Source organism: Schistocerca americana, chromosome 10, assembly GCF_021461395.2.
Source record: "Schistocerca americana isolate TAMUIC-IGC-003095 chromosome 10, iqSchAmer2.1, whole genome shotgun sequence".
NCBI lineage: Eukaryota > Metazoa > Arthropoda > Insecta > Orthoptera > Acrididae > Schistocerca > Schistocerca americana.
In genome coordinates this window covers 121050132-121063595 of record NC_060128.1, presented here as the reverse complement: position 1 = coordinate 121063595, position 13464 = coordinate 121050132, and positions in this window count along the sequence as shown.

Genomic DNA, 13464 nt, shown 5'->3' with positions numbered 1-13464 from the left:
CTCGACGACCCTTCTTGAAGACTGGGACTACCTGTGCTCTTTACCAATCATTTGGAACCTTCCGTTCCTCTAGAGACTTGCGGTACACGGCTGTTAGAAGGGGGGCAAGTTCTTTCGCGTACTCTGTGTAGAATCGAATTGGTATCCCGTCAGGTCCAGTGGACTTTCCTCTGTTGAGTGATTCCAGTTGCTTTTCTATTCCTTGTCTATTGTCCTCATAGACGACAATTCGCGCCCCCAATCGTGCACATCCTGTGAATGACTTCGTTCTGGATAACGACATCGCTCGACTAGAGTGGCCAGCATGTGCACCAGACATGAACCCTCTCGAACATCCGTGGCATAGATTGAAAAGGGCTGTTTATGGACGAAGTGACCCGCCAACCTCGCCGGCCAAATACACGTCGTCCGGCAAAACGACTGACCGACGACCAACCACTCCAATCATGTGTGTCGGAAACCGTTGGGCGAGTCATGGCGATCCGGACCTCACTGCTGCCGCGCCCCGACTGAACTAACTCACACCACACGACGACCGGGAAGTAATAGCAGTCCAGCAAACATAATACGGCAGGGCCTCTATCGATAAGCGCTGCTGCTGCCGCTCACGGGCAGTCAAGGCAGCAACTCAGTGACACCAGTAATTGAAAATTATAATAATGAGGTGGCAGTACGGTAAAAAAAAAGAGATGTAAAATAATAAATGGCACGAATACAAGCCACGCGCGGCTGAAGGACGTATTCAGTTTCCTACGCAAATTATCTTTGCTTTGAATGTAAATGCGTGCATAAGTAATTAACTATGGCCAAGCAATACCAGTAAATCTGAGAGTTCGGCAAAAATTACGATTTCATTTAAAACTTGAGTTCCGAATCATACTCGGAAGCGAGCAGTTGCACTCAAAGTAGAAGACATTTAAAGCCGGTAACGACTGGAATTGTGGAGGCCCATTTCGAGATTATTCCAGTACGGAAAGTGTTCGCGCAGACCCGCCGGTGCTTCGTCGCCCGCTGCCGCTATTATTTTAAATTCATGGCCTGGTTTATCTCGTGGCGCGCGGGTCGCTGAATATTACATCCCCGCCGGGATTCCTGTAGCTTCCAATTCCCGCGTGCCGGTTCCCGTGGGCCGTAACAGGATATTGCTCGCATACCGGCTCAATTAAATATTTGAAATTAAAAAGGCCAAATATTGATAAAATAGCTGACGATTAGACCTGTATCAGGAAGAGCACCTCACGGTAAGACATGAGCTTCCAATTCTCTTCGAAAGCACGACTAACAACAAGAGATTCAGACATGAGCGTCAGGTTTCCATTCACTTTGCCAATATCATTGTGTGTCACCACCAAAATACATATTTTCGCTTGCCCGAAAATTTTCAGAAAACGTTTGTTCAAAGCCTGCGGTCTACGTAACGTTTATTGGCGAATGTAAATAAGCATCTCGACAAATGCATGTACACAGTCTGACGTAACAAGTGAAGCACCGAGAAAACATTTTCGGATATCAATGTGACTCTATACATGTACAGAATATCGGCGGGGGCGAAAATCTACATCCACATCTACATGGATTCTCTGCAAATCACATTTAACTGCCTGTCAGAGGGTTCATCGAATCACCTTCACAATTCTCTACTATTCCAATCTCGTATAGCGTGAGGAAAGAATGAACACCTGTATCTTTCCGTACGAGCTCTGATTTCCCTTACTTTATATTGGTGATCGTTCCTCCCTTTGTATGTCTGTGTAAACAAAATATTTTCGCATTCGAAGACAAAGACAAAGGAGAAAGTTGGTGACTGTAATGTCGTGAGAAGATTCCGTCGCAACGAAAAACGCCTTTCTTGTAATGATGTCCAGCCCAAATCCTGTATCGTTTCTGTGACACTCTCTCCCATATTCCGCGATAATACAAAACGTGCTGCCTTTCTTTGAAGTTTTTCGGTGTGCTCTATCAGTCCTATCTGTTAAGGATCCCACACCGCGCAGCAGTATTCTAAAAGAGGACGGACAAGAGTAGTGTAGGCAGTCTCCGTAGTAGGTCTGTTACATTTTCTAAGTGTCCTGCCAATAAAACGCAGTCTTTGGTTAGCCTTCCCCACAACATTTCCTACGTGTTCCTTCCAATTTAAGTTGTTCGTTATTGTAATACCTAGTATTTAGTTGAATTTACGGCTTTTAGATTAGACAGATTTATCGTGTAACTGAAGTTTAACGAGTTCCTTTTAGCACTCATGGGGATGACCTCACATGACTAAGAGTTGCAATTTTCGATGATGTTATTCACCAGAGTGCGTTAGTGGTGTGTTATTCCCAGGCCTGGTCCGGTATAAAAGGGAATGAACAGTGTCCAGTGCTGAATGACCACTGTGAACGGTACGGAGACGTACCATACTCGTTGGTTGGTTGATTCGAGGGAGGGCAACAAACAGCGAGGTCATTGGTCCCATCGGATCAGGAAAGGATGGAGAATGCAATCGGCCGTGCCCTTCCAAAGAAACCCTCCCGGCATTTGCCTGAAGCTATTTAGGGAAATGATGGAGAACCTAAATCAGGATAGCCGGACGCGGGTTTGAACCGTCGTCTTCGTGCACGAAAGAGCCGCCGTAGTGTATGTTCATTTGATCAGCTGATCCAATTGTGAAACATCCAGATGTGTGGCATTCTGAAGTGGCAGAGACACTGCACTGGAGTGCATGGCAACATGACGTCATCTGTCAAGATTACACAACACACGCTTTCGTCGGCGTTGTGACGTAGCAGGTGATGTTTACCCGCTTTCCCTGAACGTGTTATACAGGGTGAAGAAAATCTGGCGCACTCGGACTTCACTGCGCGATTCCTCACATACTAGCTACACAAAAGGGTCTGTCACAAAATTTCGTCCTGCTCATATTTCCAGTAGTAAATGGGCGTCAGAGATTAAACCTGGCAACACTCTAATCACATGTACGGTAACTACCTCAGTCAGTATGTAGGAGTGGTGCTGTGTAGTTGGTACAGTGGATAGTGTATTGGGTTATCATTCAGATTCGATTCGGGATCGAGACGAATTGCTTTTTATTTGCTACATGTAGTCTGCGTGGCACGGCATCTGGCGTCAGCGAGTACAGTGTATCCTCTGCTGAACATTTACACTTACGTACTACGAACATAGAAATGGAAGTACAATCGTTCCCATTGGTCAGTTTTTAAGTAAGCCTTTTGCGCGTCGTGCCCGCGAGTTGTTTCGCGCCAAAGCATCTACTAGATTCCAAATTTGTTTTCTGTGTACCCTCCCCCATTGGTCCCATCGATTAGGACCAACTATTGTTCTTGCCACGTTCAGGTCCACTACAGTTCGTTAGGAGTGTGTGTCGGATACATTTGGCTTAACTAAAGATGTTTATTACCGTATTATTTGGCGTAGTGAAATTCTCAAATAAAAGCAAGTAAGCCTCGACCCAGAATCAAACCATGGACCTCCTGCATGCTAACCCTAAACGCTATCCTCTGCACGACCAGCACAGCATTAGTTCTGAGTGCTGACCGTCGTAGTTAGCGTAGACACGATATCAGTGTTGCCAGATTTCCAATCTTTAACGTTCATTTACTGCCCGAAATATGCGCAGAACGAAATTTCGTGAGACACATTGTTGTATTGCCAGTATGTGAGGAATCGCGCAGCGGAGTTCGAGTGCGCGAATTTTTCTTAACCTTGTATATCTTTGATACGGTGCCTCTTGAAACATCAGGAGCACACATTGCAACGTCCCTTAGAAAAATTATTAATGACAGTGCTGGAAAAACGCCTACGTTATTTGATTTTCAAACAGCTGAGCAAACCTCAACATACTCAAACAGTTTTTTCTTTACTTATTCTGATCATCACTGAACTGACAAAAATATTTTTAGCGCAACGCAGTCTGACTTTCAATAATCCCTACAAAAGAATGGTCCTGACTAACAATAACCTATACCTTTCATGAATCACTTACCTCACAAAAATCTTCGTTACTCGAACTACTGCAATACAGCGAGCGCCAATATTGCCAGCTAAATAAAAGATTCTAACTATTGAAGGCACTAACTACTTATGGGCATAGCAAATGAAAGATTTTGATAGAGAACAAACAATGTATTTACCTTAATAGCGCTCAAAAGTCATAATACATATATTATTTTGTGAGAGCCAGCTAAACAAATTTCCTTTTTCTGACGGTCACACGACCAGATCGTCCACTCAAAACTCTGGCATCTATCTCCTCGCATCCACCACTGCTGGTGGCTCACCTCCAACTGCACAACACTACGTGCTGTTCACATCCAACTGCCCAACACTACAGTAGCGAATATTCCAACAATGAGTCCAACCAGCCACAGACTGCACACAGCACAGTCAGTGATTTTCGTACAGAGCGCTACGTGGCGTACTAACACAAAAACCTAAACAGCCTACTTACAACATCATGTGACGACCAACATTTTGGCCACGTTCGAATTGGCTTCGATCCTACATAATGCACCCATGACTATACAGACCACTGCTCTGAACCCGAGTGACGATGTAACGTACTGAGGACATCGCACAAGTGCCGTTCGTTGTCAAATACAAGAACGCTTCCTGCGGGCTTGGCCGGCACCTTGATTTAGAATCAAGCATGCTGTTCTCGCAGTGTTTCCACATTTTCGTCTAACCGCTGTATGATGTTTCTGCTACAGCCCAGGAACTGCGAAAATAGTTTCCTTGTGGTATACAAGCAACGTAATACTTCCAGCTTGTACTTTTCTGAGATGCATAAAGTATTTGTGATCGACTTGTTGCCTTAAAAAGGGAAACGAAATGTCTGACCCTGTCGCGAATTCCTTCCCCCCCCTCTCTCTCTCACCCTCCCTCCCGCCCTCCCGCCCTCCTCCTCTACGCCCTCCCTCCCCCTCTCCCCCTCCTCCTCCCCCTCCCCCTTCCTCCCTCCGATCCTCCCTCGCTCCGTCTCTCTCTACCATTGACTCCTTTTATTTAACTCTCGTTTCACACACAAATTACCCGAAATGCCTTCATCTCACGAGAGTACTTCACAGAGAAACGACGGTTTTGATCCACCTTGTGTTTCCACCCACACTCCGAACTGAACCTGACGTTATGGATTGTCCTCGGTGAGATCTACATCTATATCCATACTCCGCAAGCCACCTGACGGTGTGTGGCGGAGGGTACTTTGAGTACATCTATCGGTTCTCCTATTCCAGTCTCGTCTTGTTCATGGAAAGAAAGATTGTCGGTATGCCTCTGTGTGGGCGCTAATCTCTCTGACTTTATCCTCATGGTCTCTTCGCGAGATATGCGTAGGAGGGAGAAATATACTGCTTGACTCCTCGGTGAAGGTATGTTCTCGAAACTTCAACAAAAGCCCGTACCGAGCTACTGAGCGTCTCTCTTGCACGAGTCTTCCACTGGAGTTTATCTATCATTTCCGTAACGCTTTCGTGATTACTAAATGATCCTGTAACGAAGTGCGCTGCTCTCCGTTGGATCTTCCCTATCTCCTCTACCAACCCGCGCCCTAAAACCACAAAAAAAAAAAAAAAAAAAAAATTGGTACGGATCCCACACTGGTGAACAATATTCAAGCAGTGGGCGAACAAGTGTACTGTAACCTACTTCCTTTGTTTTCGGATTGCATTTCCTTAGGATTCTTCCAATGAATCTCAGTCTGGCATCTGCTTTACCCGTCAACTCTATGTGATCATTCCATTGTAAATCACTCCTAATGCCTACTCCCAGATAATTTATGGAATTAACTGCTTCCAGTTGCTGGCCTGCTATTTTGTAGCTGAATGATAAGGGATCTATCTTTCTATGCAGCATATTACACCTGTCTACATTGAGATTCAATTGCCATTCCCTGCACCATGCGTCAATTCGCTTCAGATCCTCCTGCATTTCAGTACAATTTTCCATTGTTAAAACCTCTAGATATACCACAGCATCATCCGCTAAAAGCCTCAGTGAACTTCCGATGTCATCCACCAGGTCATTTATGTATACAGTCAATAGCAATGCGACACTCCTCTGCGACACACCTAAAATCACCCTTACTTCGGAAGACTCCTCTCCATTGAGAATGACATGCTGCGTTCTGTTATCTAGGAACTCTTCAATCCAATCACACAATTGGTCTGATAGTCCATATGCTCTTACTTTGTTCATTAAACAAATTAGATGTTGCAACATTTGCGTTTTGTAAGGTTCAAATGGCTCTGAGCACTATGGAACTTAAACTTCTGAGGTCATCAGTCCCCTAGAACTTAGAACTACTTAAACCTAACTAACCTAAGGACATCACACACAGCCATGCCCGAGGCAGGATTCGAACCTGCGACCGTATTAGCAGCGTGGTTCCGGAATGAAGCGCCTAGAAACGCTCGGTCACAAGGGCCGGCTGTTTCCTAAGGGTACCAGATTCTTGTGCCGAAACTTATCATTACTGATGTGCGGCTGACTCCAGTTTCCTGCGAGATGTTCCCACTACTGCTGTTTGGACTTTTACTAAACGATGCCAGAGCAGCGGTCGCTGTCGCTTCTTCCCCAATGACCAGTGAAGATGGGTCTGGAGACATCTCAGACTGCGGTGGGATACCGGACTCTTTGTCGCCCCTCACGGCCTAAGAACCAGGAGTGATGGTCAGGGCAGCCACTTCTTCTTATTATTCGTACATCCATATTAAAATTGGAAGATGGTGGGACATCAGATGGTATAATTTTTTTTTTATGACACTCCTCCAGCTCAACTTACGATTTCATATTTATTTGGCTACTAGTTTCGATGTTGTGTCATCTTCAGGCCCATACACTTTGATGATATCAATTGTGTGTGACCGAGGACTAGAAGTACCGTTCTAGAACTCAATCACACACAATTGATACTATCAAAGTGTATGGTCCTGAAGATGACGTTGACGCAGCGCCGAAACTAGTAGCCAAATAAAAATGAAATCTTAAGTAATGCTGGAAGTGTTCCATTTTCAATAAAAAAATTTCTTTTTATAGCAGGTCCTCTTTCCAGAATGAGATTTTCACTCTGCAGCGGAGTGTGCGCTGATATGAAACTTCCTGGCAGGTAAGTCCTGCAAAGTTCGCAGGAGAGCTTCTGTAAAGTTTGGAAGGTAGGAGACGAGGTACTGGCGGAAGTGAAGCTGTGAGGACGGGGCGTGAGTCGTGCTTGGGTAGCTCAGTTGGTAGAGTACTTGTCTTCGAAAGGCAACGGTCCCGAGTTCGAGTATCGGTCCGGCACACAGTTTTAAGCTGCCAGGAAGTTTCAGGTCGTCTTTGTTTATCATCCGCGGCATCATTACAGCACAGCGGTACGTAGACGATATTCTACGCTCCATTTTCTTGCCCTTCATTGCAACCCATCCCAGGCTTACATTTCAGCAAGATAACACCCGCCCCCTCATGACGACAGTTTCTGTTGCTTGTCTTTGCGCTTTTGAAACCCTATTTTGGCCAGCAACGCCACTGTCTCTACCGCCCTCCAACCCCTCCCCCCCCCCCCCCCCCCCCCCAATTGAGAACGTATGAAGCGTAATGGACAGAGCCGTCCAACCAGCTCGTGATTTTGACGATATAACGCGCCAGTTGGATATACACTCCTGGAAATTGAAATAAGAACACCGTGAATTCATTGTCCCAGGAAGGGGAAACTTTATTGACACATTCCTGGGGTCAGATACATCACATGATCACACTGACAGAACCACAGGCACATAGACACAGGCAACAGAGCATGCACAATGTCGGCACTAGTACAGTGTATATCCACCTTTCGCAGCAATGCACGCTGCTATTCTCCCATGGAGACGATCGTAGAGATGCTGGATGTAGTCCTGTGGAACGGCTTGCCATGCCATTTCCACCTGGCGCCTCAGTTGGACCAGTGTTCGTGCTGGACGTGCAGACCGCGTGAGACGACGCTTCATCCAGTCCCAAACATGCTCAATGGGGGACAGATCCGGAGATCTTGCTGGCCAAGGTAGTTGACGTACACCTTCTAGAGCACGTTGGGTGGCACGGGATACATGCGGACGTGCATTGTCCTGTTGGAACAGCAAATTCCCTTGCCGGTCTAGGAATGGTAGAACGATGGGTTCGATGACGGTTTGGATGTACCGTGCGCTATTCAGTGTCCCCTCGACGATCACCAGTGGTGTACGGCCAGTGTAGGAGATCGCTCCCCACACCATGATGCCGGGTGTTGGCCCTGTGTGCCTCGGTCGTATGCAGTCCTGATTGTGGCGCTCACCTGCACGGCGCCAAACACGCATACGACCATCATTGGCACCAAGGCAGAAGCGACTCTCATCGCTGAAGACGACACGTTTCCATTCGTCCCTCCATTCACGCCAGTCCCGACACCACTGGAGGCGGGCTGCACGATGTTGGGGTGTGAGCGGAAGACGGCCTAACGGTGTGCGGGACCGTAGCCCAGCTTCATGGAGACGGTTGCGAATGGTCCTCGCCGATACCCCAGGAGCAACAGTGTCCCTAATTTGCTGGGAAGTGGCGGTGCGGTCCCCTACGGCACTGCGTAGGATCCTGCGGTCTTGGCGTGCATCCGTGCGTCGCTGCGGTCCGGTCCCAGGTCGACGGGCACGTGCACCTTCCGCCGACCACTGGCGACAACATCGATGTACTGTGGAGACCTCACGCCCCCACGTGTTGAGCAATTCGGCGGTACGTCCACCCGGCCTCCCGCATGCCCACTATACGCCCTCGCTCAAAGTCCGTCAACTGCACATACGGTTCACGTCCACGCTGTCGCGGCATGCTACCAGTGTTAAAGACTGCGATGGAGCTCCGTATGCCACGGCAAACTGGCTGACACTGACGGCGGCGGTGCACAAATGCTGCGCAGCTAGCGCCATTCGACGGCCAACACCGCGGTTCCTGGTGTGTCCGCTGCGCCGTGCGTGTGATCATTGCTTGTACAGCCCTCTCGCAGTGTCCGGAGCAAGTATGGTGGGTCTGACACACCGGTGTCAATGTGTTCTTTTTTCCATTTCCAGGAGTGTAATTTGGCACAATACCCGTTAGTAGGACATCCGGTAACTCCATCAATGAGTGGCAAGCCGAATAACTGCTTGCGTAAGGACCAGAGTGGGACAAACGCATTACTGACTTGCCCATTTTGTGATCTTCTTTCTCTACAATATATCGTCAATTTTTTCTGAAATTGTAATCAGTTGTTCGTGTCTACGTGTACATCAAATATACCGATTTCCTTCCCATTCCGGTAATTCCTTCGTGGTGCGTCATATTTTCGCCCCCCCCCCCCTCCCTTAGAGTATATGTACGTTCTCCGAACGTATCTCACCCAAAATTTTTTCCGAAACTCGAGACATTAAAATAAAATTTTCTAGATGCGGCACTGTCTTAATCGAAAATACTGCCCTTTGTAGGTTTCGTTTACGAACATGACTAATAAATATCTGTACGCCGTTACTAGTTTTTTGTAACGATAACCTTCAGAATTCATTCAAGCGAAAACAACAAAATTTAATAACAGTCACAGATTAACTCACTTTACTGCAAATGTCGATGTACATCGTATTGTAACGAGAGCTTCTGTTATTCCCCTTAACGGGTACTATCCGAAAGGCACCCCTAAAGGAATTTAGAGAATGGAATTTACTTCATCTATCAGTGCTCACAGTAAGGAAGCTATGAATGGTCTCTCACAGTACACTGCTTGACAAGGATAGCAAACACCCAGAAGACGTGGCCTGATGTCAGTGTAACTTTGTACATGTGGAACGTCCCCTTAGTAAAATTAAGAATGGCAGTGCTGGAAAAACTCTTACGTTATTTGACTTTCGAACAACTGAACAAAACGGAACGTACTCAGACATTACTCTCTTTACTTATTCTGATCGTCACTAAACTTACGCAATTTTAGCGCAACGCAATCCGACTTTCAATAATACTTACAAAAGAATGGCCCTGACTAACAATAACCTATACCTTTCATGAATCACTTACCTCACAAAAATCTTCGTTATTCGAACTACTGCAATACCGCGAGCGCCAACACAGCCAGCTGAATAAAAGATTCAAACTACTAAAGGCACTAAATACAGATATGCATAATTAGCAAATGAAAGACTTTGATAGAGAACAAACAATGTATTTACCCTAATAATGTTCAAAAGTCATGACATCCATCTTTTCAAATTTTCTATTCCTGGCGGACACACGTCCAGATCGTTCGCTTACAGTAACCTTTCAAAACTCTGGCATCTCTCTCTCCTCTCTCCACTGCTCGCGGCTCACCTTCAACTGCACAACGCTACGCGCTGTTCACATCCAACTGCCCAACACTACAATAGCGAATATTCCAACACTGCCAACCACCCACAGTCTGCTCACAGCACAGTCAGCGATTTTCATGCAGAGCGCTACTTGGCGTTACCAACATTAAAACCTAAATAGCCTACTTACACATACACTCCTGGAAATGGAAAAAGAACACATTGACACCGGTGTGTCAGGCCCACCATACTTGCTCCGGACACTGCGAGAGGGCTGTACAAGCAATGATCTCACGCACGGCACAGCGGACACGCCAGGAACCGCGGTGTTGGCCGTCGAATGGCGCTAGCTGTGCAGCATTTGTGCACCGCCGCCGTCAGTGTCAGCCAGTTTGCCGCTGCATACGGAGCTCCATCGCAGTCTTTAACACTGGTAGCATGCCGCGACAGCGTGGACGTGAACCGTATGTGCAGTTGACGGACTTTGAGCGAGGGCGTATAGTGGGTATGCGGGAGGCCGGGTGGACGTACCGCCGAATTGCTCAACACGTGGGGCGTGAGGTCTCCACAGTACATCGATGTTGTCGCCAGTGGTCGGCGGAAGGTGCACGTGCCCGTCGACCTGGGACCGGACCGCAGCGACGCACGGATGCACGCCAAGACCGCAGGATCCTACGCAGTGCCGTAGGGGACCGCACCGCCACTTCCCAGCAAATTAGGGACACTGTTGCTCCTGGGGTATCGGCGAGGACCATTCGCAACCGTCTCCATGAAGCTGGGCTACGGTCCCGCACACCGTTAGGCCGTCTTCCGCTCACACCCCAACATCGTGCAGCCCGCCTCCAGTGGTGTCGGGACTGGCGTGAATGGAGGGACGAATGGAAACGTGTCGTCTTCAGCGATGAGAGTCGCTTCTGCCTTGGTGCCAATGATGGTCGTATGCGTGTTTGGCGCCGTGCAGGTGAGCGCCACAATCAGGACTGCATACGACCGAGGCACACAGGGCCAACACCCGGCATCATGGTGTGGGGAGCGATCTCCTACACTGGCCGTACACCACTGGTGATCGTCGAGGGGACACTGAATAGTGCACGGTACATCCAAACCCATCGTTCTACCATTCCTAGACCGGCAAGGGAATTTGCTGTTCCAACAGGACAATGCACGTCCGCATGTATCCCGTGCCACCCAACGTGCTCTAGAAGGTGTAAGTCAACTACCCTGGCCAGCAAGATCTCCGGATTTGTCCCCCATTGAGCATGTTTGGGACTGGATGAAGCGTCGTCTCACGCGGTCTGCGCGTCCAGCACGAACGGTGGTCCAACTGAGGCGCCAGGTGGAAATGGCATGGCAAGCCGTTCCACAGGACTACATCCAGCATCTCTACGATCGTCTCCATGGGAGAATAGCAGCGTGCATTGCTGCGAAAGGTGGATATACACTGTACTAGTGCCGACATTGTGCATGCTCTGTTGCCTGTGTCTATGTGCCTATGGTTCTGTCAGTGTGATCATGTGATGTATCTGACCCCAGGAATGTGTCAATAAAGTTTCCCCTTCCTGGGACAATGAATTCACGGTGTTCTTATTTCAATTTCCAGGAGTGTATATTCACCATCGACTGGAATATAAACAATTAGAACGTCAGTTTTCTGTGACAAGTAGACTGGCCCCAGAGTCCATTAATATTGTTCTTGTTTATGTTTGTTGCCAGACTTCGTAGTGTACGTAAGAGAAGTGATAGCGTCCTATGTTGAGTGATCGCTGTGAAGAACGCATAGATGCTGCGTAAGCGTGTGAGACAGCGGTATCAGCACCTGGCAGAGTTTGTAAGGGGTCTCATGGCGTGTCTCTATTTGGCCGGATGATCGAATCGTGCAGTATCCAGGTGTGGCGGGCTTCTAATAGTGTCCCCATGTCGGACCAATGAGTGCGTGAGCCCACCTGCAAAAATGTTAAGTTGTTAATGGTGACTATTCCGACACCCAAACCTCCATATGTCAATCAGTCAGATCGGTACCAAAAGTTGTATACCGGTATAGTATCGACCAAAACACCGATACAGTTTGTACTATGCGCTGTAGTCCATGAGAACGTGCGTAAACGCTAAGTAGTAGGGAGCACCTGACATATGGAGTACAGGAAGGGCATAACTGAGAGCGTCTGTTGTGTAGAGATCTCGTAAGGAAGTGGTTAGAGCGTCAGTTTCTCATACGAAATGTCCCAGGTTCGAGCCCCGGTCGTGTTGGTTTTTATACTGTAGTGGGTCTGAAAATGTTACGTGGCAGAACATATTCCTGACATGTAACAGGATTATTCTGAGTTTATATCTACGTTCTATTGGTAGTCCGCTTCCGATCCGTTTATCTGGAATAGCAAACCTATAGAGTACTATTTGACCACGATATTATTGCACTTGGCCTAACGTGGCCGTTAAAGGAAGGATATTGCAGTAAACAAGTAGTGGTGACGCATCGCACTGTGAATGATTTCAGGACACTTGTTCATATACTGTCAAGCGTTACAGCCTGTCAGCTTAAAATATCACGATGACAGCTCACAATAAGCTGTCTGATGCGCCCTCGCTATCAGGTGCAATATATTGTGGTCAAGTAATGTATTTATAGTTTGACAGAATAAACACAAGCAATCTGAGCAGAAGAATAAAGAAAAATAGCATCACACGTGCCGGAGTATAATAATAATAATAATAATAATAGTAATTCACTGCTACAGGGAAGCACCGCCGTACGTCAGATGTGCGTGTTGTGGCTAGAGTCTCGTATTTGTGCGCATTCACGAACATGTGGGTGTGAAACAGCTGTCGAGTCTGTAGTCTACTGCTAACATTGAAGTTGATCGTGCTGTTTGGAGATACGAATCCGTGGAATTGGACACATTCGAGAGGACGACGGTTAAGAACCGCGTCCACCCACCCTGATTTAGGTTTTTCTTGGATTCCATAAATGATTTCACGCAAATGCCGGGATTCTTGTTTTGAAAGGGCACGGCCGACTTCCTTTCCTGTCCTTCCCTAATCCGATGGGACCGATGACCTCGCTGTTTGGTCCCCTCCCCCAAAATGAACCATCCAACCAAATGTGCTTGGTGTACGAAAGTAATTTGCCTCACACACAACCACTATAGTGAAACATCTGTTCCTCTATGAAGGACAC